General features: G+C 41.5%; 1 long non-coding RNA gene across 1 annotated transcript; it reads right to left on the reverse strand.

Moving 5' to 3' along the window:
- LOC142826630 (uncharacterized) lies at positions 1 to 27,979 on the reverse strand. Its single transcript, XR_012900863.1, has 3 exons — positions 27,896 to 27,979; positions 1,096 to 1,147; positions 1 to 999 (listed from the first exon to the last, which is right to left on the reverse strand). It is a non-coding gene; the product is annotated as an uncharacterized LOC142826630 (long non-coding RNA).
- Positions 27,980 to 27,985: the final 6 nt, after the last annotated feature.

Raw genomic sequence — 27,985 nt, forward strand, 5'->3', positions numbered from 1 at the left:
AAAGATTCAATCATTGTTAAAGCTCACTTTACAAATTAGATGATTGATTCCTGTGGAATTCTTATTTATGCCTTTGACTTGGAAAGGGGGTACTTGAGTGACAATTAATTCATACCCAGAGCCATCTAATCCAGCTGTACAGACTGGTCAGGTATCATTGTAAAAATAAAAGCAGAAAATAGGAGGTGTTTTTAGAACCATCAGAAAGTAGCACCTTGAAGAGAAGCTGGCTCTACTGGTCAGGAGCTTGTCTGGCACAGTGCAAAGGTGAGAACTATAGAACACCTCCTGTGGTGCTCCCACGCCATTCAGAAAAGGGCGAGATGTCTGACATAATCAGCTAGCAAGAGTGATCTGTATCATTGCAAAAGCGTGGCACGTTTGCTGCTTCGAACTCAATTTTTAAATATTCTTTATTATAGTGATATCTTTAATTATCAAGTAAGAGATTTCAAGGTGATGGTTTCCACTATAATACACTTATCTGGTCTTCCTTCATCATTTAAAAAACATGAAATCATAGACAGATCATTAAAAGTAATAATACAGCAATGAAAAAGATAAAGGGAGGACATCTGTCTCATGAAAGATTTAATATTTAGTCCTTAACAGTGGCTTCTCCCCCCCTTTCCCCTCAAGTTTTGCAGATCAGGTTATCAGAGAAGGAAAGGATTATATGAAACTTTGCAGTGGAATGTGCTGTTATTTAGGTTTGAAAGTGATGAAATGTGAAACATTGATGAAGATGAATACAGATGATGAGTACTACAAACCACTACTGTTTGAACCCTTTTTGATCATAGCCAGCAGCTAACAATTCCAAAAGAAACTTTACAGAAAGGCGTTATTACAAGTTGGCATGAAAGTGCTGTCTGTGAGCTCACTCCAGCTCTCATAAATAATAATCAGAAATGTACATGACCTAAGCTCAAGATTCAGACAGTCCTGAATTTAGGAGAATCTTCTTCTAGATTCAAACTTCACAGCTCAGTCCCGTCTCTAATAAACAAACAAACAAACAAACAATTAGTTGAAATCAACATAGAGTCTTTCATCACAAAGGGTTTCTGTTAATGCTTTAGAAAAGGAACCTACTTCAGTACAAATTATATGAAGAGATCTCTTCACCCACCACTGAGAGACAGACCTTTGGAATAAAATTATGAAGTCATTCAGCCGCACTATATTACAGATTATGATAAGTGAAGTATACTATACTTTTTACAACTGAAACGGTAATGGAAATATTAAATAGGCTCATTGAATTGTTTGCTATGTCAGTTGGAGAACACAGGGTTAAGCAAAATAAATCTAAACTCCTTCACAGATTTTTCTGCATTTTATTTACTAGTATTATACATTATAAGGAGTCAGTTTGTGCAGATATTGTAATCACTTCTCAAATTATGCAAAAGGTGCACACAGACCAGTATGTATTCCTCATTCATAAATTATTTTATCCCATAATCTCAGCACAGTTAGTACCTGCCAGGATGTGTGTTGTTTGATAAAATCTGGCTTAACATTCAGCCTACAGCATAGCCTGGTATGGCCTAACTCAGCGACCTTTGGCTGTTAAATGCTCTACACTGGTTCTCCCTCCCCCTGGTTTATGGTGCTGCTGTTAGGGCAAGCAGATAAGACTTTGGTGTGTGTTCTGTTCTGTTTGATTTATTATGACGGAGTGTTGGGAATGGTGTGCTTGGACAGGATTGATTTAAATGGAGAGGTACCTAAGAAGAATATTTAAATGTGCCTCGATGTTTTGCCATATTAATTTATGAGAATTAAGGTTAAAATTAGTAGGATTAAATTCAAGAGAGTGTTTCATAGTTGAGAGACTTGGCCCTCTTTAAAAAAAAACAAAAAAACTATTGATGTTTCAGGTGGCCACTTCCAAGTTTTGTTCCTTATTGGGAAACAAATGGGTACGTTATTTCTTTTCAATACGGCTTTTAGTGAAACTCATAGGCTGTTCCCGGCAAGCTGTGTGCTTCTGTGGCTTCTAAGAAGAAATTCAAATGCCACCCAGCAGATTAGCAAAATGCCTACAGCTGGGTTTTGTGTTTGTACTGGTAGTACACATTTGAACCTGCCTCGATGCACATAAAATTATTCCACACATGGATAGAAAAGATTAGAGGGAACATTTTTCATAAGTTACCAGACGAATGACTTATAGGTTAGAAAATGGGGGTATAAAGTAGTTAGTACTTGTGAGAATTTGTGCCTATGGATGCTTTGACTAGGGCTCCTTGGCATTCTGTAATACAACTAATACAACAACTAATAATAACAATCCATCACACTGAGCGACAAGTCACACTTGAATGGTGACGGTTACACTGACTTATGTGAAAGATGGGTTGGGAATAGCATATAATTAAGTGAGATACAAATGACAAATACCCATGTAAAGTGAGAGACTGGAGAAAAGTGCTCGCTGCTTACAACTCTTAAAGAGGAAGGTGATAATTCAAGAACTCTTCTGAAAGGTAAGGTTGTGGGAGATCTTGTTTTCAGCAATGTATTTGGTTGAGTTGGGAGATGGTATGGATAGATGGGTGCAGGATTACAGCAGTGATGATAACGGGGGGGGGGAGATAGAATTGAGAGCAAATTTTTCAAACGAGGAGAGTTCTATGTTAGCCTCACTCATTGGCTTACTTGTATACCAGGGTTTATAAACGACCAGGATTAAATGACCTGGGAGACTGCTAGGGGACTGATACCAAAACACTCACTTTGACCATTTACAACCTAAAGAATTTTGAAACTTTATGTGGTGGTTGGGTGGACATAAAGAAAAATTGCCGCCTCCACCATGGACTAAGTGAGCATTCATGAGACCTGAATCCAGGATTGTAGGGCTCTAGATAGGCAGTACTTCTTACCTGCAACCTGGCAGCCTTCACATTGGTGCACCATATCATCCTGGGTTACCAATCACTAGTATCCACAGGACAGAGATGACCAGGCACCCTCTCCCAAGTTATCTGATTGGCTCAGACCTACTATTTAAGCATGGAGAAAATAGCAGGAAGTTGTCTGTGAGACAAGGCAGATCTTTGAATTCCTGCTGAGATAGACCTTGCCTTGTTCCTGCCTCCTTACCCTCCCTCTGGTGGCTAGCTATTGACTCTGATTTTTGGCTGCTGTTTCTGGCTGTTGACTCCAACTTGACCCCTGCAACTTGACTGCCTATGGCAATCTACAGGTGGGCAAATACCAGTTCATGGGCTGGATTCGGTTCACCAGGGTTAGCCTCTGGCAGGCCACCACCACTGTATTTACCTGTGTCTCTGCAGGTATGCATGATTGCAAATCACTGTTCCCGGCCAATGGGAGCGAGAGTGTGGAGCAACAATGAGTGAGACACTGTCCAGCAGGTGGCACCACAGCAGTAAGGGCTCCACCCCGTTACAGCTAGTCACACTAAGCCTACATTAAAAATTAAAGGATGTCTTGTTCAAAACCGCTGATTTGTCGGCCAGCCTTTCCAAATCGACTGAAAGCTTCTGACTGTGGCACGCTGGCATTGTGTCACACTTCGGCACTTTCTTCCCTCTGGCTACATGCCTAACTGCAATTAGTGCCAATGAGAATTCACACGGAGGCTCATCAAGAAGAGCTGTAGGATCCAATCATGCCTGCCTTAGTCAGGCTTAGTGCTTTATGCCATAAGTGACCCCAGTGAAGTCCATGAGTCCATCAGGCCCTTTGTGCACATTTTCAGGACATGCTAGGGATGGAATTGGCTCACTGTTTGAACAAAGGAATAACTTTGAACAGAGGAATAACAGAGGAACACTGTTTGAACAGAGAAGTAACATGATGTTATAGCCCTACCTCAATTTGCATAATTGTGTCTACCTAAAATCAAAAACCAAAAATTGTTCGTATTTTTAGGTTTGGGGCAATGGAAAACAGAAAAAAAAAATCAGACAAAATTTTAAAAAGATATTTGCAGCTTCTGGACACATTTTTTTGTGTTCTATTGTCAAAAATCAAAACAATATCAGTCTGGTTTAAAAAAGCAAAATTTTACAGGGAAATTTTGATCACAATAAAGCAATTGTTGTAAACATTATGTGTGGGAAGTAAGGATGTTAAGAGGCTGGTCATTGACTAATCATGTAAATGATACAATTTGTATTGACTGCATGATTAGTCAGTAAGGCCCTGCAGTTTAAATGTAGTAGGAGCCAGGTGCAAAGGCATCCTGGCTCCAGGGCTGGATTAAGGGAGCGGGGGGCTAGCCGGGCAGCTGCCCGGGGCGCCAACCTATAGGCGGCACCTGATGGCAGCTGTAAGGGGTGCTGCATGCCTGTCCGCGCGGCACCCCTTAGAGCTTCCATCAGGCACCGCATGCCCGATTGCAGCTGTAAGGTGTGCAGTGTGCCAGGACCATGCATGCGCCGTGTGCCCGCTGCCCGGGGTGCAGGAATGGCTCGAGCTGGCCCTTCCTGGCTCCTACTACATTGAAACTGCAGAGGCGCAGGGTGGGTAGGTCCTACAGAGCTCGGACCACTGTGGCTCTGCATTTTAAATTTAAAATGCAGAGCTGCAGCAGTCCAGGACTGACATGAGCCAGGTCCAGTAGCCCCTGTCTGCATCAAACCCCGGCGCTGCAAACCAGGGCTCCTGCCAAAGGACAGATGCTGCTTCACAGCAGCAGCCTCTGTCCACAGGGGGGCCCAGCTCCCCACTGAGATCCTGACAGAGGCTGCTGCCAGAGCAGCCTCTACCCCACGGTGAGCATGGCCTGTCACAGACAGAGGCTGCTGTGAAGCAGCCTCCCCTACACCCTGCTCCCCCCGCCTCTGATAGAGGCAGCAAAACAGGCGAGGAAAGTGAGTAATCGGGTGAGCCAAGGGTGAGCAAAAGGGCCTGTGTGGGCCAGATCCAGCCCATCAAGTGTCTTGATCTGGCCCACAAAAGCCCTGCCACTCCCCCACCTCCAGGCCAATCAGGGCCTCAGGAGGGAGGAGCACAAGGTGCTTAGAGTCAACCCTAGAGATTGACTCTAAGTGCCCTGTGCTGGAGAGCAGGGAGCGAGAGACCAATCAGGCCCAGATAATTAATTGACTATTCTTTTACATCCCTAGGGGGAAATGAAGGCAGCAAGTGAACAATGTCCTGATTAGCTCACCTGATTTCCCATGGGAACCGCCACCTAAAATCTGATAGCCCAATATGGCCTCCTACATAGAGTGCTGTGTGCTGTTAGCAGGCTTTGATGTAAGTTTTGGAATAGCAGTGTTGAGATTATTGGCAGCCTATCAAGGTAGCTGGTGAGGTAATGTAGCCTTGGGTGGTATTGCTTGTTTTAATGTTATGAGTCAACTCCTCTGATTTGCAGTAGCTGAGGAGCTGGGCTTGTGTCCATAAATAATGTGAAGCATCTAGAGAGTACAAAGATCAGCTCCTTGCATATAAATTAACAATTTTTGCTGAGTTTTATACAAGCAGTAGCTGCCTTTCAGTGGTAAGAAAATTATTCCTATATGTACCGGTACTTTGGGCCACTCCCATAGCTGTTGAAATGGAAGGCCATTTGAAGTTATGTCTGTTTATACTACTCAGGAAGTTGAGGATCTGACAGCTTATGTTTATAAAGACCTTTGGAGGAAAGGACTAAATAAATCTATTCTATTTTAATTTATCACAGAAGATGACATTTGCAATGGCATTAAGATTACAGGACACCCTTGTTATATAGAGCCAAAATATTGTCTTAACGTTGCACCTGCTCTTCCTTTTAGGGCCTCAACAAACTAATCAGGCCTTGTCCACACTGAAAAGAAGATTGTCACTGCCACAGTCAATCTTCTGAAGTTTGATTTCACGAGTCTAATTAAGACTTGCTAAATTGAACTCAGAGGGCACCTCACCGGCAACTGGTACGCCTCATCTTGTGAGAAGTAAAGGAAGTTAATAGGAGCGTTTGCTCCCATCCGCCTCCCACTGTGAGGATGCCACCAAACTTGGCTTAAGATAAGTATCTTAAGATAAGTATCTTAAGCCAAACCGATGGGTCTAGTGTAGACTTGGCCTAAATAACTCCTTTTTACCTTTTGTGCTGATAGGGGAATAGGAACAGCCATTCATTATTAGCCATGAGAACACACTGACAACAGGACAATGATTGAGATTCATCTGTCGAGAAGCTGTGCATGCTCATACCAGTTTTAGCCATGGCTTAGTTTAATGTGAATTGATGATCAGCGCAAATGTCAAACATTTTTACAATGAACTACTCATAACTCTCTGCAGAGGCATACCATTATTCCCAGCTTGACCAAGATTTTAAAAAGAGAGTAGTGAGTTCTATGAGCCTTAATATTTAGGTGCCCAAAGAGAGACACTATGAAGCTATGAAGAGACCCAATTTCCAGCAAGTGCTGCATATCACCCTTTTACTCAGAGCTATTTATGGTGTCTCTGGTTGGAGACCCTAAAAATAAGGTGTTCAAAAGCAGCTGGTCGCATCTGAAAATCATGGCTTTGATTAATTATTTTAAATGAGAAAAATTCCAGAAAATCATCTTCTTGCAGGTAATTTGCAAAGAGAAGAAGGTCATATACATTCATTAGAAATTGTTTGAGCAGCTTTACTTGATGAAATTTGGATTTTGATTAAAATGTCAACTTCAGACATTTGCTATCTCAGGTGTACTCTAGTATAAAGGCTATTTGATAGTTAATAACCAGAATGTGTCTTGGTTACACCATTTGGAGGGGTGTATGAAGGCAATAGTTTTCACCAATGTTCCACTCTCATTTTTCCATCCATATGTGAATAAATTTTGTTATGTGTACCAAGGCATGTGCAGATGTACACCAATAGAAACACATGCTGCTGGCTCTGGGAGGCTATGGGCATTTCTGCTAATCAGCTGGGTGGCATCTGAATTTCTCCTGGGCAGCCACCCCAGCACTCATCTTACAGGGAACACTGGTTTTCACTAGGAAAAAAAATAATCGTTTCCTAATTACCACCCAGTATTAACAAGGATACTGCATTTGTACTTAAATAAAGAAATAACGACAGTGTAGTATCTCTTATCTCACCATATAGTAAATGCTGGCAATGCTTTCACATACACCATTTAACAAGCAGCCAGAGTTGAAGAAATATATAATCAATTTCTTGATGTCTCATTCTGATGTCAGACTCGTGAGTCCATCTGCCTCTTAGTTAAAATGAGCTATCTCAAATCCTGATGTATGCAGGAGACACATAACTGAAGTCTCAGTGCTCACACACTAGGGCAGTGTCTAGACTGCATCCCTTTTTCGTAAAAGGGATGCAAATTAGACATATCGCAATTGCAAATGAAGCAGGGATTTAAATCTCCCCCGCTTCATTAGCATAAAAATGGCTGCCGCTTTTTTCCGGCTCGGAGCTTTGCTGGAAAAAAACGCCAGTCTAGACGCAGATCTTTAGGACAATAAAGCCTTTTCCGAAAGATCCCTTATCCCTCATTTTAAGGAATATCTCATTTTAAGAGGAATAAGGGATCTTTCAGAAAAGGCTTTATTTTCCTAAAGATCCGCGTCTAGACTGGCGCTTTTTTCCGGCAAAGCTCCGAGTCTGAAAAAAGCAGCAGCCATTTTTATGCTAATGAAGCGGGGGAGATTTAAATCCCCGCTTCATTTGCAATTGCGATATGTCTAATTTGTATCCCTTTTACGAAAAAGGGATGCAGTTTAGAGACAGCCCCTGTGTGGACCTTGCTTGAAATCTATGTTAGCAATTGAAACTTTAGAATGCCAGGATCTTCACATTGCCAAGGAAAATGATATTTTAGATAGTGCCACGGAAACATGGCATTGAACAGAAAGTTACAAAGAAAGAGAGTGTGATAGCCTTGTATTTTGATTTCTAGTTTAGAAATTTTGCTGAAACTTCTTCAAATTGACTGCAAAGAGTTCCAACTAGAAGTGCTTTCTCCTTCAAATTTTACTGTAAGGTAGGATGTGACCTTTTAGGTTATTTATGATGTGAACTGAACTATCTTTAAAATTGTAATCCTTCAACTGTCAGCACATCCTTGAAAAGTTCAACAGATTCATAAATAATGGAAGCTAATATTCCCCTGCAATATTTATGTAAATTGTAAAAACAGATATATGTGAACGGGAAATAAAAACATGATATGTTTACCATTACTATTACTTAAGGTTCAGGGGAGACCAAATTAGAGGAGCCATATTCAGAAAATGGATTATATTTCCCACTATTAAAGCCTATTTCTTTATTTTAAGAAAGTGCATTCTGGCATTTTTCAATTCTCAGCCTGTGTTGCAACATCCACACTGCTATTTTTAGCACTACAACATGAGCATGAACCTATAGGCTTGCGCTCTGAGACTCTCTGCCATTTGCAGTGTAGACAAGCCCGTTCAAATGACAGGAAATGTGTGGCAGAACTGGGATTTGAGCCAGTATCTTCCATGTCCCCACCTAATTCCCTAACCACTAAACCTTCCATCTTCTGATGTTCACACCATGATAATCTTTTATCACCAGTTATAAACTGCACAGTGTATTTGCTTTCACACTACAGTTGTCATTTCAAATCCAGTGCTGGGGCAGCCAGATGGCTGAAAAGGTGATTTCAGTGAGTCACAATGGCAACAAGGCAGTTCAGCAGAAGAAACACTCTACAGCTTTTAAAGCTGTTGTGATAATGATTTAACAGTTATTAAATGTGCCAATGTTTTAAATATTGTGCATGCATGTTTTTCTGCTGGTGTGGAAATGAATATTAGAACTATTTGAAAACTAGAAAGTGCCACAGGGCTTGGCAGGAAGAGAAAACCCACAACTGTGCAGAGTTCATTTTGGGGCAGCTCCACTAGAGAAATGATGGTTGGCATCACCTATAGTAAATTAAGTAAGACCTTTGGCCCATTCCTCAGAGGTGGGATGTTTCGTGGAGCACCACAGCTAACTGGCATTGGTAGTTAAGTCATGCTTTGTGGGAAGGAGAAAAAGCTAACTGAAAAACCCTCTTCTTAACTGATTTCCTGGGTTCCGCAAAGCTCTGCTTTTAGGTAAGTTCATTCAGAAACCAGCCTGGAATAAACTTCTCAAACTCCTCATTTTGAATCTCCCTCCATAAAAAGGATTCATGTGTTTTGAAGGAATTCTGAATAGTCTGAGTATCGCTCAATGAACTTTCCAACCCTGGGAAAGCCCCAATGCCAGTCATGGTTTTCCTGACCTGTTACATGCTCCCACATTAGTTTTTTCACGGTCATCTATTTTCAACCAAATGGCCACCTCTGGGGCCAGACTCAGAAATACCCACTGCAATTAAAATCTTCATTAAAGCAAATTCATTTGTAACTTTTCCTTTGGTGACCTTTCAAGCCACTGGGCTGAGCAAAATAGCCACTATTTTCCTATAAGGTCAGTTAAAGAAAGCTACTGCCTGCCTCTTTCAGACTTTCCAACAAATTACCATGTCTTTTCACCGTCTTAGCTTTAACGTGTGCCTGTTATAACAATATGCTGCTGAAGTCCCACTTCCTGAAATTACTCACTGATCTTGAACCTGCTTCACAAGGGCAATTGTTCAAAAATCAATGCTCTACCATTTCTAAAAGAGAACAAGATTGGCAAAATAACAAATGCTAATAGAACTAGATACACACCTGAATTTGCCTTCCAAAGTAATGAATAAAAGCCAAGCCTGGTTAGACTTGGAATGTTACTGCTGCATAAGATATTGTCTGTACATTTCTTACTGTGATGTACAGAGCAATCATATCACGTTGAAAGAAGAGTGAGGATTCCAAGAAATAAAGAAATATATTGATGTAGGGACAACTTTGGTAAAAAAGGTAAGGAATGAGAAATTTTACAAGCATCTAGTTCCGAAGAGCTCTTGATTTTTTTAAAAAAAACTTTGTATATATAATGCTAGAAAATTTACCTGGCGTTGCTCGGGTCCTCAACTCAATTCATTTTTGGTTTTTGGAAAATACGATGAAAATGTACATGCTTCATTTAAATCATTGCTCTGGGATGGGAATGGGGATGAGGGGTTCAGTATGCAGGCTGCCCTGGGGGAAAAGGACCACCCCAGCTCTCTCTTACCACAGCAGCTTAGGACCAGGTAAGAAGTGCCTCTCCATGGCCACTGCAGTTCCAGCAGGCACAGCCAGGAAAGGGGTACATGTCCTCCCAGAAGTGGCAGGTCCAGGTTTGTCTGCCAGACAGAGTGAGGAATATAGCAGACTGTGAACTTTCCCCTCACTCCCTAAAGAGGAGGAACAGCCAGCAATGTTTCTGTGTGAATTGGGGAGGGAGAGCTTCAGTCTCCTGCCCTCCTTGCCCTCCTTACAGGGCACCAGTGAGGTGGGAGGCTCGACACTGGGGCAGTCTTGGATGTGGAAGTGCACTCCTAGCCAGCCCCTTTCATCTACCTGTTGATTCTGTCTCTTTTCTGTATGGCTTTATGAGAAGCCATCCCATTCCAGGCATATCCCATACTACTGGAACAACCAAACCCTTACCTTGCGTTAGGTTATAAGAGGAGGCTGAATACTGAATTTGATGGTCCTAGCGCTTACCATTTAGGAGGAGTTCTTGAACAAGCAGACAGACAAATTATCTCAAATACATAGTAAATTAACGTTCTTATTTATATACCAGTTGCTGTTTTAAATCTACTGAAGGTCCTCTCCTTTGACACCTTCTTAAGTTTAAAATTGCTTTTGGGACCTGATAAATACAGAATTATTAGCCATGTTCCTTATTTTCTTTTCAAAGAAGTGCACAACAAAGTAGAATTCAATTTCCCATCATAATGGTCTAGAGATTAGGGCAGCGGAGTGCAAGTTTTGATTTCCCTTGACAAGTGCAAGGTTTGATTAAAGTCATTTGGTAGTGTTAGTTCTCAGTACTCCTTAAAACCAGGCCTTATTTCCCGAGATGAGGACCTTTTTGAAGTTTGGTCTCAGGCTTTAAGTGTCCTGGTTTACCTGTCTGTAAAACATTGCCTTCCTCATATGTGTTGTGAGGCTTAATGTTTGTAAAGCTCTTTGAGATGCTCAAATAAAAGGTGTGTAAACATCCTTTCCATAGCTTAAAAAAAATGTTTCAATCTGCTTTGAAAAAGAGGAAATCCAAAACATTTGCTCTCTCTCATATGGTTATATGGGTGAATGGATCCCTGGAGGGAGATGTGCTGGAACTAATACATAATGACTGACGTCAGGTAGAAGACTCTTCGATGATTTCTTACTAATACCATGACTCTTATTTTCATTTTGTTACTCTGACCTTGTTTGAGACCTCATTATATGCTCTGAGTGTGATTTCATCTTGCTTTTCACAGTTGTCAGTTATTAGTATCCATCACCCTCTTGTGTCACTGTTAAAGAATCTCATCATTTTAAAATTCCAAGGTCTCTTACTAACTCTCTTCCTTGTCCTCCATCTCCAGATGCTGATGTCCTCTCAGCTTTGCTTTTTTGTTGTCCTGATAAGTGTTTTATTTGCTTTAACAAACCACTGCTTTACACAGCCACTGCTTTGTTAGAAGTGGCTCTGATATGAAATGACGATCAGTTTGCATGCACAGCTTAAAAAAAAGGTGTCAGGCTATCTTCCATGGGTAAACTCCTTTTATCATAAAATCTTAAATGGATAGCATTTCTTTCATATCCAAGCAGTGAGAAACAACTATAAACCATGGGTTAGATTGTGGCTGGCACATGAGGAAGTACCCAAAAAGTTCAAAGGAGGCTGAAAGGGATATACAGCAAAGTGTTAACATTAGCATCCTAAATAAATCCCTGTTTGGATAACACTCCTACCTTCGTGAAAAGCATTATGGTAGTTGTAATGAATTCTAATGGTCAGAATCTCATTTTTGGGGGGTCACCTATGAAGTGTTAAAGTAACTTCTAACATCACACTGCAGCTTTGGTTTGGTATAAGAAGCAGAGCCTGTGTCCTCCTTGGTTTTTCTTCTGCTCCTTCTTCCACAAGTAGGAAGGAAGGGGTGATAAATGACCTTGATGGAGATGATCATTTGGTCACAAGACCAAAGCAGACTGTAAAGAGCTTCAAAAAGATCTCACCAAACTAAGTGATTAGGCAACAAAATGGCAAATGAAATTTAATGTTGATAAATGTAAAGTAATGCACATTGGAAAAAATAATCCCAACTGTACATACAATATGATGGGGACTAATTTGGCTACAACAATTCAAGAGAGAGATCTTGGAGGCATTGTGGATAGTTCTCTGAAAACATCCATTCAGTGGGCAATGGCAGTCAAAAAAGCAAATAGAATGTTAGGAGTCATTTAAAAAGGGATAGAGAGTAAGACAGAAAATATCTTACTGCCTCTATATAAAACCATGATACCCCCACATCTTGAATACTACATACAGATGTGATCACCTCATCCCGAAAAAGATATATTGGCATTGGAAAAGGTTCAGAAAAGGACAACTAAAATGATTAGGGGTTTGGAACAGGTCCACATGAAGAGAGATTAAAAAGACTTAGACTTTTCAGCTTAGAAAAAAATGAGACTAAGGGGGGATATGATAGAGATCTATAAAATCATGACTGGTGTGGAAAAAATGAATAAGGAAAAGTTATTTACTTATTCCACAATATAAGAAGTAGGGGTCACCAAATGAAACTAATAGGCAGCAGGTTTAAAACAAATTAAAGGAAGTTTTTTCTTCACTCAACGCACAGTCAACCCGTGGAACTCCTTGCCAGAGGATGTGGTGAAGACTAGAACTTTAACAGGGTTCAAAAAAGAGCAAGATAAATTTATGGAAGTTAAGTCCATCAATTAGCCAGAACAGGTAGGAATGGCATCCCTCGCCTCTGTTTCTCTGGAGATGGGTGACAGGGTCACATGAGGATTTCCTATTGTTATCCCTCCCTCCATGGCATCTGGTATTGGCCACTGTCGGCAGACAGGATCCTGGGCTAGATGGAACTTTGGTCTGACCCAGTATGACAGTTCTTATGTTCTTATGATGAAGATATTGTCTTCGCAGGTTGCCAGCCACTTTGTTTGGAGTCTTAAGATTTTGTTCCGTTTAAACCAGCCTCTGTCACCTGACAGGGGTTGGTATCAACTGACTCCTGTGGCTATTCTTGTACTATTAAACAAGCCAATCTTATTAAGACAGAGAAATCCAGTAAGACTGGGATTGCCCCCTTTGGTGTCCCAACCCACAGTTAGAGAACTGCTGCTCTACTGTATATCCAAACTAGCAGACTTACCCAGTGTTGCACGGGTCCTTCAGTGCAGGGGATTGGCAGTGTGGGAGGGGGCAGGAGTCAGGCCAGTGTTGGGGGACTCAGGGTAAGGGGTGGGGTGCAAGAGTCAGAGAAGTGGGGCTCAGAACAGGGGTCTGGAAAGTGTAAGGGTGCTTAAGCAGGGGGGTTGCAAGATTCAGGCCAGGGAGTGGAGGGCCTGGGAGCTTCTTGTGGGGATCTAGTGCTCAGCCAGGGGGCTTCACCAGGGGGCCAGCTAGGGGGCGCAGCTGTGCAGCCCGGGTCTGGAGAGGTGGCGCAGTCCTAACCTGGCCCCCCAGTGGTACTCCTCAGGGTGGGGAACTGGGGCTGTGTGGCCATGCCACAGCAGTGCTCTTCTGGAGTGGAGGGACTGCTGGATGGCAGGCCCCATCAGTCTGGTGCTACAGACAAGGGCGGAGGGGAGGGGCTTGGGGCAAAGGGGCTATTTTCCTGGGCTTATGGTTGGCAACATGGAGAGGTCTGGCCCCAGCTGGCCATTCTCTTCCTAATGTGCCCAAAATAGCTATTCCGCATCTTCAGAGCAAGCCTGTTATTTTGGGCTCACTATTGCAATGTACCTGTAAACTTCATTCCATAAGGAGTAATGGATGTTTCAGAATAGCGGGTTATTTTGAAATTTGGCTATAAAGTATATAAGCTATTTCAAAATAAGACTGAAATAAGATATGCAATTTGCGTAGCAAAAATTTACGTATCTTATTTCAAGCTACAGTGCAGTGAAGATGCATCCTTATGGTTTAGGAGGAGCTCTTTAACAAATGGACTCACAGACAGCTGGACAGACTCACAGACTGACACAAATGTTAAACTCTCTAAAATATATAGAGAGAGATAGCAAAGTGTGATCAAGTAATTTCTATCCTCATTTTTCTTAGCTCACATGTTCAATAATGCATAATATATATCAAAACAGTTATCTTTGATTCAATGAAGAAGTAAATAATCTCTTAATGGGAAGAGAGAATGATTAAATGTGGGAATTATAGAGTTAATATTAACAAACATAATCTATAATATTCCTTCAGACTGAGGAAGTTCTGTTGCCAAGGCAACTGTAATGACACCATTCAAGTAGCTTGGGCAAGGGAATCTATTTTAAATGTGAGGTGATCAATGAACATACATAACCTATATCTAATCGACAATTAACAGAAGTACAACAAGGCATTTATTTTATAGCCAATAAAATGATGCATTTTTTCAATATGATCTGAAAGGAGAATCAAAATATGAGACTAAAGTGATCATAAGGCATAATTAACTGGTAGTTAGCAGTTATACAGAGAGCATAGCATATTCAAGCAACTCTCACCTAACTATAGGATTACTCATTTTTTTTAAGTTACTGACTAATACAGCTACCCATATGAGACTCTCTCACCTAACTAACAAACCAAAAGAGTTGTTGTTTTTAATTTGATGGTTAATTATAACAAATCTACCTTGAGATTTAAAATCAAGTAAATGAGTCAAATGACTTTTACAGTTGCAAAATGAACTCAAAGCCAGCTTTGAATCAAAGTCTTTTTCCATGAAGTGTACACATTAATTTTAAAATGGACATGTTGCAAAAGACTAAAGTGCTGACAAAGCAGCTGACGAGATAAATGGAGATGTGCCAAATTAGCCAAGGACAATACTCACGAGAGGCCAATCTTGGAGAAGGTTTTTGACAATACTCTGAACTTCCAGATGTCTTTAAAAACCAGATAATTGCAGAATAGATAATAAGCCAAGATGTTTCGCAATGTATTGACTCTAAAACCCACAAAGGAGATGCTTTGTTTCATTGTTGCTTGGCAAGAACTATACAGAATTCGCGTTCTGGGTGGGTCATATCATATCTTCATAAGAAGAATTTTGTCTACATTAGCTTTTGGAATAAGAGACGTTTCCTAGTCTAAACCAATTCTTTTTTATCATAGGTGTAGGTTGCTATCGGTTTGTCCTGATTCTGCTTTGCCAAGAAGTACCAGCCTGCATCACCCATGAGAAACTAAATTTCTTGAACACTTTGTCACTTGTGAATCAAAACTGGAGCTGACTGGAAATTAACAATACTCATAAATTACCAAATCTCAGATGGGTAGCTGTGATAGTCTGTAACTATAAAAACGAGTAGTCCTGTGGCACCTTAGGCTGCATCTAGACTACATCCCTCTTACAATAGAGGGTTTTAAATTAGACACTTCGAAATTGCAAATGAAGCAGGGATTTAAATATCCCGCGCTTCATTTGCATAATCGCATCATGGTGCTCTTTCAAAAAAGCTCCGTTTCAAAAGTAAAGCTGCAATCTACATGCGGTTCTTTAAAAAACAGTAGGCTTTTCCAAAAGATCCTATTAACCTCATTTTTTGAGGAGTACAGGATCTTTCAAAAAAGCCTGTCATTTTCAAAACAATCACGTCTAGACTGCAGTTTTACTTTCAAAGTGGCGCTTTTTCAAAAGAGCACCATGACGTGATTATGCAAATGAAGCACAGGATATTTAAATCCTTGCTTCATTTGCAATTTCAAAGTGTCTAATTTACATCCCTCTATCGAAAGAGGGATGTAGTCTAGACACAGCCTTAGAGACTAATGAAAATATAGAATCGAGATCTTTCATGGGCAAAACCCATTTCTTCAGATTAATTGTTACCAAGACTAGGAAAATTGACTGCAATGACTCAGTCTGTAGGAAAAGGAAATTATATATAATAAGAACTAGTCTGATTAATAGCAAAGATAGCTAAAAAAATCCCCTTAGTATCTAGAGCAAGTATTCTGACATGCATTTTCAGTAAAGAGACAAGATGGGGGACGCTGTATCTTTTTTTGGACCAACTTTTGGTGAGAGAGAAAAGCTTTTGAGTGACATAGGATTTCTTTAACAGCTTGAAAGCTTTCCTCTCTAATCAACAGAAGTTGGTCCAATAAAAAAAATATTACCTCACCCACCTTGTCTCTCTAATATCCTGGTATTAACAAGTCTACAAAACTGCAAACATACATTTTCACTGACAGGATCTTAAAATAAAAAGAGAAAGAGGTCTGAATCTCTTTGGGTATGTCTACACTACCACCCTAGTTCGAACTAGGGTGGTAATGTAGTCATATGAACTTGCAAATGAAGCCCGGGATTTGAATTTCCCGGGCTTCATTTGCATGTTGCCGGGTGCCGCCATTTTTAAATGTCCGCTAGTTCGGACTCCGTGCCCTGCGGCTACACGCGGCACGAACTAGGTAGTTCGGACTAGGCTTCCTATTCCGAACTATCGTTACTCGTTCCATCATTGGAGAGGAACAAGTTAGACAAACTTCTATCAAAGATTATCTAGATCAGGACTACACAACACGTGCATGCAGCCCACGGCCCATTTGTTTGTGACCCGCGGTGCAGTTCGGGTTTACGCAGGAGGCTCAACACACAGCCTGTGGGTAGGATCCTTTGAACATGGCCTCCACTGGGAACAAACTCCACAACGGCAAAGTGTCTCCCAGGCAGGGTGAGCACTGAAAGACACAAGCGGATTGGCTGGCTGGAACAGAGGGGTAGAGGGTGTTGGGGATTCTAGCCCCCAGTAAAGAAGTGCTGAGAGCGCCAGAGCATTGTATGAAAGAAGCTATTTGCACATATTTGCATATATATTTGCATGTACATGCAACCATGCTTAAGTTGTGGCCCTCAGCATGTGCAGTATCATTGTGGCCCCCTGGGGCTTCCAAAGTTGAGTAGCCCTGATCTAGATGGTGTTCTTGCCGTGAGTGCAGGGGACTGGACTTGATAACCTCAAGGTCCCTTCCAGTTATAGTATTCTATGATCCTAACCACTGTTTGGTCAATTGTTTAAACTGGCATAACAGCCCACAGTACTTATATATTTCAGAACTAAAATAATTTTAAATTATTTCCCTCTTACATTTGGGTTGTGTGTGATATTTGTATAAGGGGAAGTCTTGCAACTTCAATCTACAACTTCATTTTTAGTAATTAACTTTAGTGCTACATTTGATTGAATAATGTCAATGCAAACCATAATTTGTTTGGAATATAAATCTTATCTGAAAAATTGTTCATAAATGTGTACTGATGGATCTGGTTTTGTTTTGGCCCCAAAATCACTTGCATCTGTTGATATAGGATAGATTTACTTATGTAATAAGTCTGTCCAATAAGGGTTATTAAATGATCTGATGCGGTCTCTTGAAATTTAATTTAACATACGCTGTTAACTACTTTTGAACTCTTGTAACACATTTATTGTTTTGTGTAATTTCTTGGGTTTAATTCTATTTTGGCTAATTTACTTCTACACTTATGATCATTTCCCATTCTATACCTTCACTAAGTAGCAGAGATGGAAAGAACTGAAAAACATGATGCGGCTATTTAGTTTCTTCATATTTAACTAGTTTGTATTTTATATTATACTTTCACAATACTGAGTGGGAAGAGCAAGAGGAAACAATATGTAGAGATTTAAAAATATAACTCCATTGTAAAGGCATGTTTTTGAAAATTAGTTCTTCCAGTACTTACTAGCCAAAACTTGAATGCAGGTTTATGTGTTTCCTATCCAAGAACTGATCGCATTGTCACAACACAGAATAGAATAGAGACATTGCAGAGAAATCTACTGAAAATGCTTCAGCATTATTATTACTAATACATAGTTACATACTGCCATGGGTGGCAAGGCTGGGAGGAGGGACAGAAGAGCCTTGCTGGCATGAAAAATGTGGGCTGGCTGTGCAGAAGAATGAAGCCTTTCAAGTTGTCTGAAAGCATTACATGGCTCTACGTTGTTATGGCATCACAGTGGACAACTTTGCAGAATAGAATTCGTGAAGTGAAAACAAAACCTAGGCCTGGCTCCTGCTGTATTGAGAGCCGTTACTCCTGATTTATTTCCTTATAAAAACTTCAAGGCACTCTTGGGAAGTGAGCCAATGTACAAGAACAGAGTGACACTTGGGGTCTAACCTACTCTCTAGTTCTGTGGCTAACTTAAAGCAGAGACATTTAAGCAGAATCTTTCAGGGCATAAAACACAGCGCAGTGCTACCTGCTATGTATACTAATAGACAAAAAAAATTTGTAGTAACTTGCTTGAACATGTGTCACTGTAATAGCATCACATTTCAAAGCATTATTCCTTCAGATTTGTTATGTATAATGTAGAAATTGGTCCAGAGCTGTGGAGTTCACCTGCAGATCTTTAATTTCCAAGAGTTAGGGGTGGTTTTGATTTAAGCTTAGTTAAGGCTTCATAGAACAGCACTCCATTGATACTACTGTATAACAAACATACACAGTTCCTCTGAACCAGATCCCCAGGTATATCCATTTTGAGTCTTGAATAAAATTTCCACCCAGTCATGGGACATGTGGGAAAAGAGGTGGGAAGAAGGTAGCTGCCACTCTTCTTAGCATGTCTTAAATCCATGGTGAGGAAGGTTATTTGTTATTGGTTTTAAGTAGCAACCTGACGCTGCAACTTACATTACTTTGCTGCTCCATTGGGCAAAGCACTGTACACACACAGGCTACATCTAGCCTACAAGCCTATTTCGAAAGAGGCTTTTTTGAAAGATAATTTCAAAAAAGCCTCTTTCAAAAAAGAGCATCTAGACTGCAACAAGGCAGTCTGGATGCTCTCTTTCGAAAAAGTACAGTTTGCATTACATAGCGCCTTTTTCAAAAGAGCACTTTCGAAAAAAGGTATTATTCCTCGTAAAACAAGGTTTCCCGTGGTCGAAAAAACTGCCACGTTCTTTCAATTTATTTTCAAAAGAACACAGCAGCAGTCTAGACGGAGGGGAATGGGGTTTTTTTGTGTTTGGGGTTTTTTCCCTGAAAAAAAGCCACTTTAAAAAAAAAAAACCTATAGTCTAGACACACCCACATAGTAAAAGGATGCCGTAAACTATAGTGTCTTAGGAGAAAAGTATTTCTAAGACCTGTCTCTCCTCCTGCATCCATGTGATTTATTTTTGGTTTGATTTCTTTTATCTCAGGAGATAAATATAGGAGCAATAAGTGCTAAAAGAAGAGAAAGGAGGCGATATGGAGATGATAGATCAGAGAAAGGAAATGTCATAAGTTATCTCTGTTTTCCAAAAAAGTTGGATGACAAAATGGTACAATATTATACACTTGCTAGAAATCAAGGATTTGTTTGACATGGCCCTGGTGATGTCTACCAAATGTGTGATTGATCTCTGAACTTACACTAATCAATATGCTTAGTGAAGCTTCAATATTGGGAGCAGGCAGCTCCAACTGAGAGCTGACAACCCTGCCCAGCAAATCTGATCCAGACCTGCAGGCCACAAAGCAGCAATGGTATTTCTGACAACTTTTCTGTTGTAAATGATGGTGATAATTTTTCTAACTCATGGCACTTACTAGAATAACAAAAGAGAAACTGATGGCTAGCAGTCTTTGGGGAAAAGGCAACCTGCCCTCCTCTCCTCAAAATTTCCTAGCCTTTGGCTTTGATTTCAATGGGCACATTGTCGGTGTGAGGCCCGTAGAATAAAAGTGTTATTTGTCCATATAATATAGTTTCTCTTTGTGCTGTGAAATATGAAATTTGCTTTGTAAAAAGTCATTAAATGTCTTGTCTAAATGTCCTTGAACACATGTTCAGTTACCCCTTGCTCTTACTGGCTGCTTTTTATGTCACTTCACTTGAGAATGAAAACTTTTAAAGTGTATCTTCCTGCTGATTAAGGCACAATAGTGCTCCTTTGATTGCTATTAGTTTTGCTTTCTAACTATCTAAATAAGCCAGGCAGGCCTAATAAATTGGATAAAGGGCACTGAATGTGTCCCTGTTTTTTTGTTTGGTTGGGGGTTTTTTAGGAAAAAGCACAGTCAACTAATCTGCATACTAGCATTGCCTGTGCATTTAAGAAGTTCGTAAGAGAGGCAAGAAAAAACTAAAGCAAAGGATATTCTTTCAGCAAATGAGACTGTTATCTAGGAAATGTTCACAAGATTGTAATTAGTTATATTTCTAAATATTACGCAACATTATAAAAGCGGCAGAGAGTAGATTTTGGTCCCTTAGTCTGCCTGCCGGGAAAAGTTTTCAAGTAGCTGGCTTACATAGATATCCAGGACATCATCTTTCATAAGAGCCAGTGATGTGGGTTATTCTGATTGGAAATATTTACAAGGTTTGGGGGGGTATTTCTGAAATGAAAATGGGGACACAGGAGGGGGAAGGGAAGGATTGGACACCCAGGATTGGCAATAGACTTTGCTGGACCCTGGAAAATAGGCGGTTCTCAGCTCTGGGCCCCTGGAAGGGGCGGGACCTTGGATGGAAGAGGCGGGGCTATGTTAAGACAGCCCTCAGCACCACCCAGCCTGCGCCACGCCTCCCTCCAGCCTGCCCTCAGCACTGCCCAAGGGTGTGGCAGTAATTTTAAATGGTCTGGGGCTCCAGTTGCCATGGTAGTGGCAGCAGCAGCCCAGAGCTCTTGGCCCTTTTAAATTGTTGGACCACGACGCAACTGAACCCTTTGTCCCCTTCGCATTGGTGGCCCTGTGGGCACCTGTATGGAATTACCATTTTCTGTACAACCTAAACATGTCAAGACTGTTGCTAATGCACAGGAAGCAGTAAGTGACAAGGACTAGTCTGATTTCATTATTTATCAGTATTGAAAAAAATGCAAAAAAAACCCCAGCATAAATGGTGAAAAGTACATTTGATTTTAATCTGTGTTAATCTAAGGGGCTAACACAAGCATAACCCTTCTGCCAGTTGAAGTTGGCAGCAAAAAGGGCAGCATTCAGTATCTAGGAGTTCCTTTTCAACAATCCAACACCGAGCTGGCTCAAGCCCTCAATCCAATACATGGGAACACTTACACACCACTCTTGGGCATCTCTAAGAGGCAATAATCCCCCTCTTGTTAGCACAGAACCTAAGTTCAGAAAAAAAAACATTAAAATGAGGGAAATAACTCAGCATGAATGAGGTAAATTGCCACAGGCAGGATTCATAAAGATAAAACCATGAGCAAGACACTCACCCTGAGTATCTTGGGAAGTGTCTCTTGACTAAGGTTCTTAAATCCAGCAACCAAAAGTTCCTTTAATATTCTTCTTCCTCCCCAGCACCCCACACCTGGTTCTCCTTGCTCACTGAACATCCAAGGTATGTCTAGACTACACCTCTCTGTCAACAGAGAGATGGAGATTAGGCACATCAAAATTGCTAAAGAAGCAGGGATTTAAATATCCCACATCTCATTATCATAAACATGGCCACCGCTTTTTTTCAAAATGGAGGTTTTTTCTTAAAAAACCCAGCAGTCTAGACGTGAATCCGTCGAAAATAAAGCCTTTTTCGACAGATCCTTTAAACCTCATTTTTTGAGACATGTCAACAGAGAGATGCAGTCTAGAAGTAGCCCCAAAGTGCATTAGGTAAGCTTACATCCCACCTGGGTGCCAGCTGGCTGCCTGTCACCTGCTACTCTCGATCCTCTGGGATGTCTTGAGGTCCCACTGCTTAAAACAGCTCTCTGATTTCAGCTCCATGATATTTAGATCTCAGCTGTTAAGTGACAGAGCCTCAGGGCTATTGCAGACAGGGCAGGCACATGCATCAAAGACATTGTCCCAAAGCAGGCCTATGGTTTAGGCCTGGTTGTGAGTGATTTCAGCTCTACTGGTTTTCAACTAGACACTCGAGTGAGTCTTAATCAGCTCCATTGCTACACAGTGGAGAGACGAAGAGTCAGACGATATCTCTGGGGCCCTTAGGCAGGTCCCACACTGCCAGGTACAAGAACCCATCCCCACGCTCTTCCCAACTGCACTGGACTTCGGCATTTCTGTATTCTGCCTAGCAAGTACAGTTTATTTGAGTGTGAGCAGCTTAATCGGGGTATGCCTAGCACAGTTCTGCAGCCCTTAGTCGTTCAACAAAGATAACAACCCTTTTTCACCTCTGTTACCTAGTAATGAAGTGATTTATAATCTAACACCAGCCACAAACGGCCATTGGAGTAAAGCGGCCCCATCGTGCTGAGCACCAAGGCAAGGGGGATGTGCCCATGCAAACAAGCTTGGCTCCTAAAGTCCTGTTCCCCAGCCCCTCACTAGCTGTCAGGGGAGAGCTCATTCACACCCTACTTACACAGGTAAGGAGTTTTTTTTTTTTTAATGTTTAATCCAGCTCTCCCTTTGTCAAGAGTGAGAAAGGTCCAGTGGCTAGAGTACCAAACCTGGCACTTGGAAGACTCCCTGCTCCACCACAGACTTCCTCTGTGCTGGGCCAACCTTAGGGATGGGCCATGCAGGTGCCATGATCACAGGGGGCACTCTGCAGAGGTGCACATTGCCAGCTGTCAGGGGAGCACTGCAACTCATAGCAGGGCTGGCCCATAACATTTTGGCATCTGAGGCCAAAATGATGCTCCCTTACCCCCTTGCTTGAGCCAAAACTTTGAAAGGTCTCAATTCTGCCTTCTTCCTGTTCTATTCCCCTCATGGTACTACTCTGCTACCTACATATGCACCAGCAACAGACACAATTTTCTACACTCTGGGTCCTAGTGGTGCCCCCCCTCACAGTCTGGCACCTGAGGCAGTCGCCTCAGTTTGCCTCATGGTAAGTCAAGCCCTGACTCATAGACAGGATACTGTGAGGGGGGACTGAGGAGCAACACCAAATGCCCTGTACATCCAGGTCACTTTCCCTGCCTGTGCTGTGAGGTGAGTGTCAAGAGTTGCCGCTCCATCACACTCCCCTCCTTATGCAGCCCTGGTGGGGAAAGTGACCCGTGTGCAGGGAGCTCTGACATTGCTCCTCACCTCACAGCCCTGGACACTAGAATGTGTATGTGTACACAAGCCAGGACTTGTGCCTCTAGCTTGTAGTGTAGACATAGCCCGCGTACTCAAACAGATTGAAACTGCTACTCACACAATCAATATTATTGTTTTAAACATAATCTTATACCTGTAAAGATAAAAAAAAAGTCTAAACCTTCAGCCGAAAAGTAACTATGAAACGGCAGACACAAGCTTCTGTCCCATACCCCTCTGTAAAATGTTTTTAAAAAGAGAATCTCTCTCCAACTCTGAAGGCCTTCTGCAGTAAACATGGCCAAACAGAAGAATCTGCTCCTGGCAACATTAAAAATGACTTTTTTCAGTCAAGGGAGTATTTCTAAAATCTTTTTAAATATTAAAACAATTGGTAGGTATCAAAGATACTGGATTTGTCACTGAAATCAAGAGTAAAACAGCGAGTGAGTGGAAAGGTCAGTTTTCTTTGCATTTTGTTACAGCAAACAGAACGGTGGAAGGGAAAGGTCATTAGCAAAATGTTAAGTTTATTTTAAAATTACCTTTCTTTTAATAATGTCCCCAAAGTAAATCTATTCTCAGTTTTACTCTGTGACATAGGTGTAACCTTCCTGGAATAGGATATAAATAATTTCTCATCTCCCTTGGAAATCTCTGGAATAAATTCAGTACTGATGAAAATGGTATGCAAGCTCAATTGATTTCAATAAGTAGATAGAAAGGTGTCCATAAGAGAGAAAGCAACTAAAACAAGAACTATTTAATCATCAGTTTCTTATTAGTAGTTGTTCATGCTACAAACCACCCTTCCATGTTTGGGTATACCCATTTGCACACCCATATAGTAAGATCAGTGTAGGTTACATATTCATCTTTTCCATCTATTGACTAACATTTTACACCTTGTATGTTGCAACTCTGGTTACATAACTGCTTCAAGCACAGCCACGTGCCAAATTATGTTTTGAGGCCCCTAAAAACACATGGGTTTTGAGCACTGATATCCATAAATATAGGAGGTAATGCAATCTAGTAGATAGGGCAGCTGGCTGGGAGTCTGGTCTGTTTTTGGCTGTGCTACTGATCCCAGGTGTGAACTTGAGTAAGTTGCTTTATTTCTTTGTGTGTTTCCCCACATATACACACCTTTTGTCTATTTTGACCCAGATCTTCCAAAAACATATGTGTATGCACTGTGAATTGACTTCAATGGGACTATTCTCAGTGCACAAAGAAAGCATGTACATTAAATCTTTGCATGATCAGCTCTTTAAATTGAAAATTCTTTGGGATCTGGATTCTTTCATTCTGTGTCTATACAATATGTAGCACTATATGGCCCCAAACTTGGTTAGGGTTTCTCGGCCCTACTGTAAAACAAATAAGAATAAAATAACAAGGTACAAAACAAAATCAATCCCATTTCACTCTCTGCTCCACACGCTGTTATTTTTCCCTGTAAAACCTTGATAATGATGGCAAAGATATAGTTTTGATTTGACATTACTTCACCTATAATCTGGTGTTGGTGTGCTTGTGTTATCTCAAAACAGAAAATAAGAGAGATTGTAAACAGATTTTTTTTTGGGGGGGGGGGGGTGTTGAAACATTTTGCTGTCCCCCTGATGGGAAGCCAGCCCTCTCAAATAGGCAAACATTGCCAGTTGCAAAATCCAGATGCTCCGGAAGTCTAAAGCTCCACGATCACGTTCAGTAGTGCAGCTTGCTTAGCTTGATATATTTGTTAAGCATACATGCATACACACATCTTTTTATATATAACCAATATAATAGCGTATTAAGTGACATACAGTATCTAATGCATGAGATGTGAGAGAATGTGTGCCTTTTATTTTTAGAGGATAGCTAACATACAAAAACAATTGTAAGAAACAAGAGCAAGCTGAAAATATCATCTAGATAAGACATTAGAGGTCTTATCTGATGGAGCACTGAAAGACCAGAGAATTTGAACCGCTCCTGTGGAATAAAGCTGACATTTGAAACACAAAGCTAAGCAGTGGCTTAGTTCTTCCATCTTCATTTTGCCTGATGTCTTGCATATGCTCAGTGACATATAGCTACCAAACAGAAAATTTGTCAAAAGAAACCACATTGAGTGAGAGAATAAAAAGAAAGCTCCCAGGTTAAAACAAAATCTGAAATCGTCTGTAATAGGTTCCGGTGCATTTGTTCTCAGGGTGGCTAGCTCAGTAATGCTGCTGCTGTCCATGTTACCATGATTATACTGCTATTTTAAGCATGAAAGCTCAGTTGAGAGCTAGCACCAATATGTCTGCATGGGCTAGGAATCACACCCCCGGCTCATAGTGTAGGGCTGCGTCTAAACTGGCAAGTTTTTCCGCAAAAGCAGGTGCTTTTGCGGAAAAACTTGCCAGCTGTCTACACTGGCCGCTTGAATTTGAGCAAGAACACTGACGATCTAATGTAAGATTGTCAGTGTTGTGCAAATACTATGCTGCTCCTGCTCAGGAAAAAGCCCTCTTGCGCAAATGCTTTTGCGCAAGAGGGCCAGTGTAGACAGCTAAAAACTGTTTTGCGCAAAAAAGCCCCGATGGCGAAAATGGCAATTGGGGCTTTCTTGCGCAAAACCGCGTCTAGATTGGCACGGACACTTTTCCGCAAAATGTGCTTTTGCACAAAAGGGTCCATGCCAATCTAGATGCTCTTTTCCACAAATGCTTTTAACGAAAAAACTTTTCCGTTAAAAGCATTTGCGGAAAATCATGCTAGTCTAGACGCAGCCTAGATGTCTAAGGTTCACAGCCATGCTATTTAATTATAAAACTAAGGTGTGTGGTTCTTCCCCCAACTTTAGTGCGCAGAGTGCCTTTTAAGGATGGGTCTCATATGGAGAAGGGTCAGATCTTTCTGTTCTACTTTTCCTCCTTTTTCTTCAACACTGTGGCTGTGTCTACATTGGTGTGATCTTGTGCCAAAGCGGCCGCTTTTGTACAAAAACATGCTTCCTGTCTTCACTGGCGGGGAGTTCTTGCGCAAGAACACTGACGTTCTAATGTGTGAAATCAGTGCTTCTTGTGCAAGAACTATGATGCTCCCGCTCAAGAATAAGCCCTCTTGTGCAACTGTGCTTGCGCAAGAGGCCAGTGTAGACGGGCAACATGAATTTATTGCGCAAGAAAGCCTGATGGTTAAAATGGCCATCAGAGTTTTCTTCCACAAGAGAGCATCTACACTGGCATGGATGCTTTCGCGCAAAAGCACATCTCTTGCGCAAAGGCACATGCCAGTGTAGACGCTCTCTTGCGCAAATGTGCACAATTTAGCCCATAATTAATTAATTTAAAAAATATATATCACAAGTTTCATAGAATCATAGATAATTAGGGTAGGAATCTAGTCCAACCCCCTGCTCGTAGCAAGACCAGTCCCATCTAAATCATTCCAGACTAGGCCTAATCAAGCCTGACCTTAAAAACCTCTAAGGATAGAGATTCCACCACTTCCCTAGGTAACCCATTCCAGTGCTCCAATTAGGGATCCTTTGGCTGCTAAACTGCTTTTCATTTGTTTCATGACCATGACAGGGTGATGAATGGAGATATTGTGGTGCAGGATTCAGGAGATATCCGTGTCTGTTAGATGTGATGCAGAGAAGAGAAATCAGTGTTCTTTCTGAAGTATCAGCTTTTGTTTGTTGTTTTGGGAGCTCTGAAATAACAGTTTATTTGGAGAAGAAAGCGCTGTTCTATTTACTAGGGTGAGGGGTTAGAATGCAAAAGTTAGGAATACCTAATATTTTAGAACAGGATTAACTCACCGATGAGCTAAAGAAAAGTCACTTTGATGAAGTAAACTCAGTTTCATGGGAACAGACTAATAACTAAGGCCCTCTTTGTTATTCTCTGTCTTCCCTCACCCCCTCCAATTTGGGGCTGTGCCCCTGCACATATTAACCCACAGGCAGAGATGCAGGAGGGTTGGGCTGGAGGTGTAGAGGCAGGGAGGAGGCTCTAGCTACCACCAGCAGGCAGAGGAGGGGCAAGCAAGGTGAGGGGTGGAGGGAGACTAAATTGGAGCCTGGCTAGTATAGCACCCAGCTGCAACTGCCCCTTACATCCTCTCGCTATGCCGACTTGAATTGCAGGATGACTGTCAAATAACTGCAGCTGAGATGCAAACAAGAAATGGAATATGTGCAGAAAAGTAATAATGGACCTTTATTAATTGTGATAAATTGGAGAAGCCAGAGAACTAGAAGTTGCTGGAACAACATGAACACTTAAGTATTATGTTATACCTGCTAATTTTTTTAATAACCAGATGTTTTGTTGTAACTATATTGCAGTCATTAATGCACAGCTCTGACAGCCCAAGCCCCAGTTGCTGTCAGCTCAGATAAATGGGGTTCTACTCTGCTAATAAGGGGTGGAGGGATTTAAGTTGCCAGCCTCACAATGTATCCAAAATTGTAAACTGCGTGAGGAAAAAAAAAAAGCTAATTGAGCCTCCACTGCCGTTTTGATTTCAATAGGCTAATAGTATCTAGTGTCACAAACTAATTAGGGCCTATGCTTATAACAGATCAAACCCTCAGCTCAGAGGCATAGAGAAGGTGTTATGCACCAGGGGCAAGGGCAAAGGCAAAATTCATACCCCTCGCCGTGCAATGGGGCCCCACACCTGGCGCACAGCTGAGCCCAACCTTGGGAGGAGAAGGGGGAGCTTGTACCGCATCTTCCCCCACCCCCTCCAGTTTAGGGCTGGGCCCCTGCATACATAACCTGCTGGTGGAGATGGTTGGGCCAGAAGTGGAGAGGAAGTTCCAGCTTCCATCAGTAGGCAGAGGAGGAGCAGGTGAGCTGAGGGATGAT

The sequence above is a fragment of the Pelodiscus sinensis genome, chromosome 1, assembly GCF_049634645.1.
Source record: "Pelodiscus sinensis isolate JC-2024 chromosome 1, ASM4963464v1, whole genome shotgun sequence".
NCBI classification, from domain to species: Eukaryota; Metazoa; Chordata; order Testudines; family Trionychidae; genus Pelodiscus; species Pelodiscus sinensis.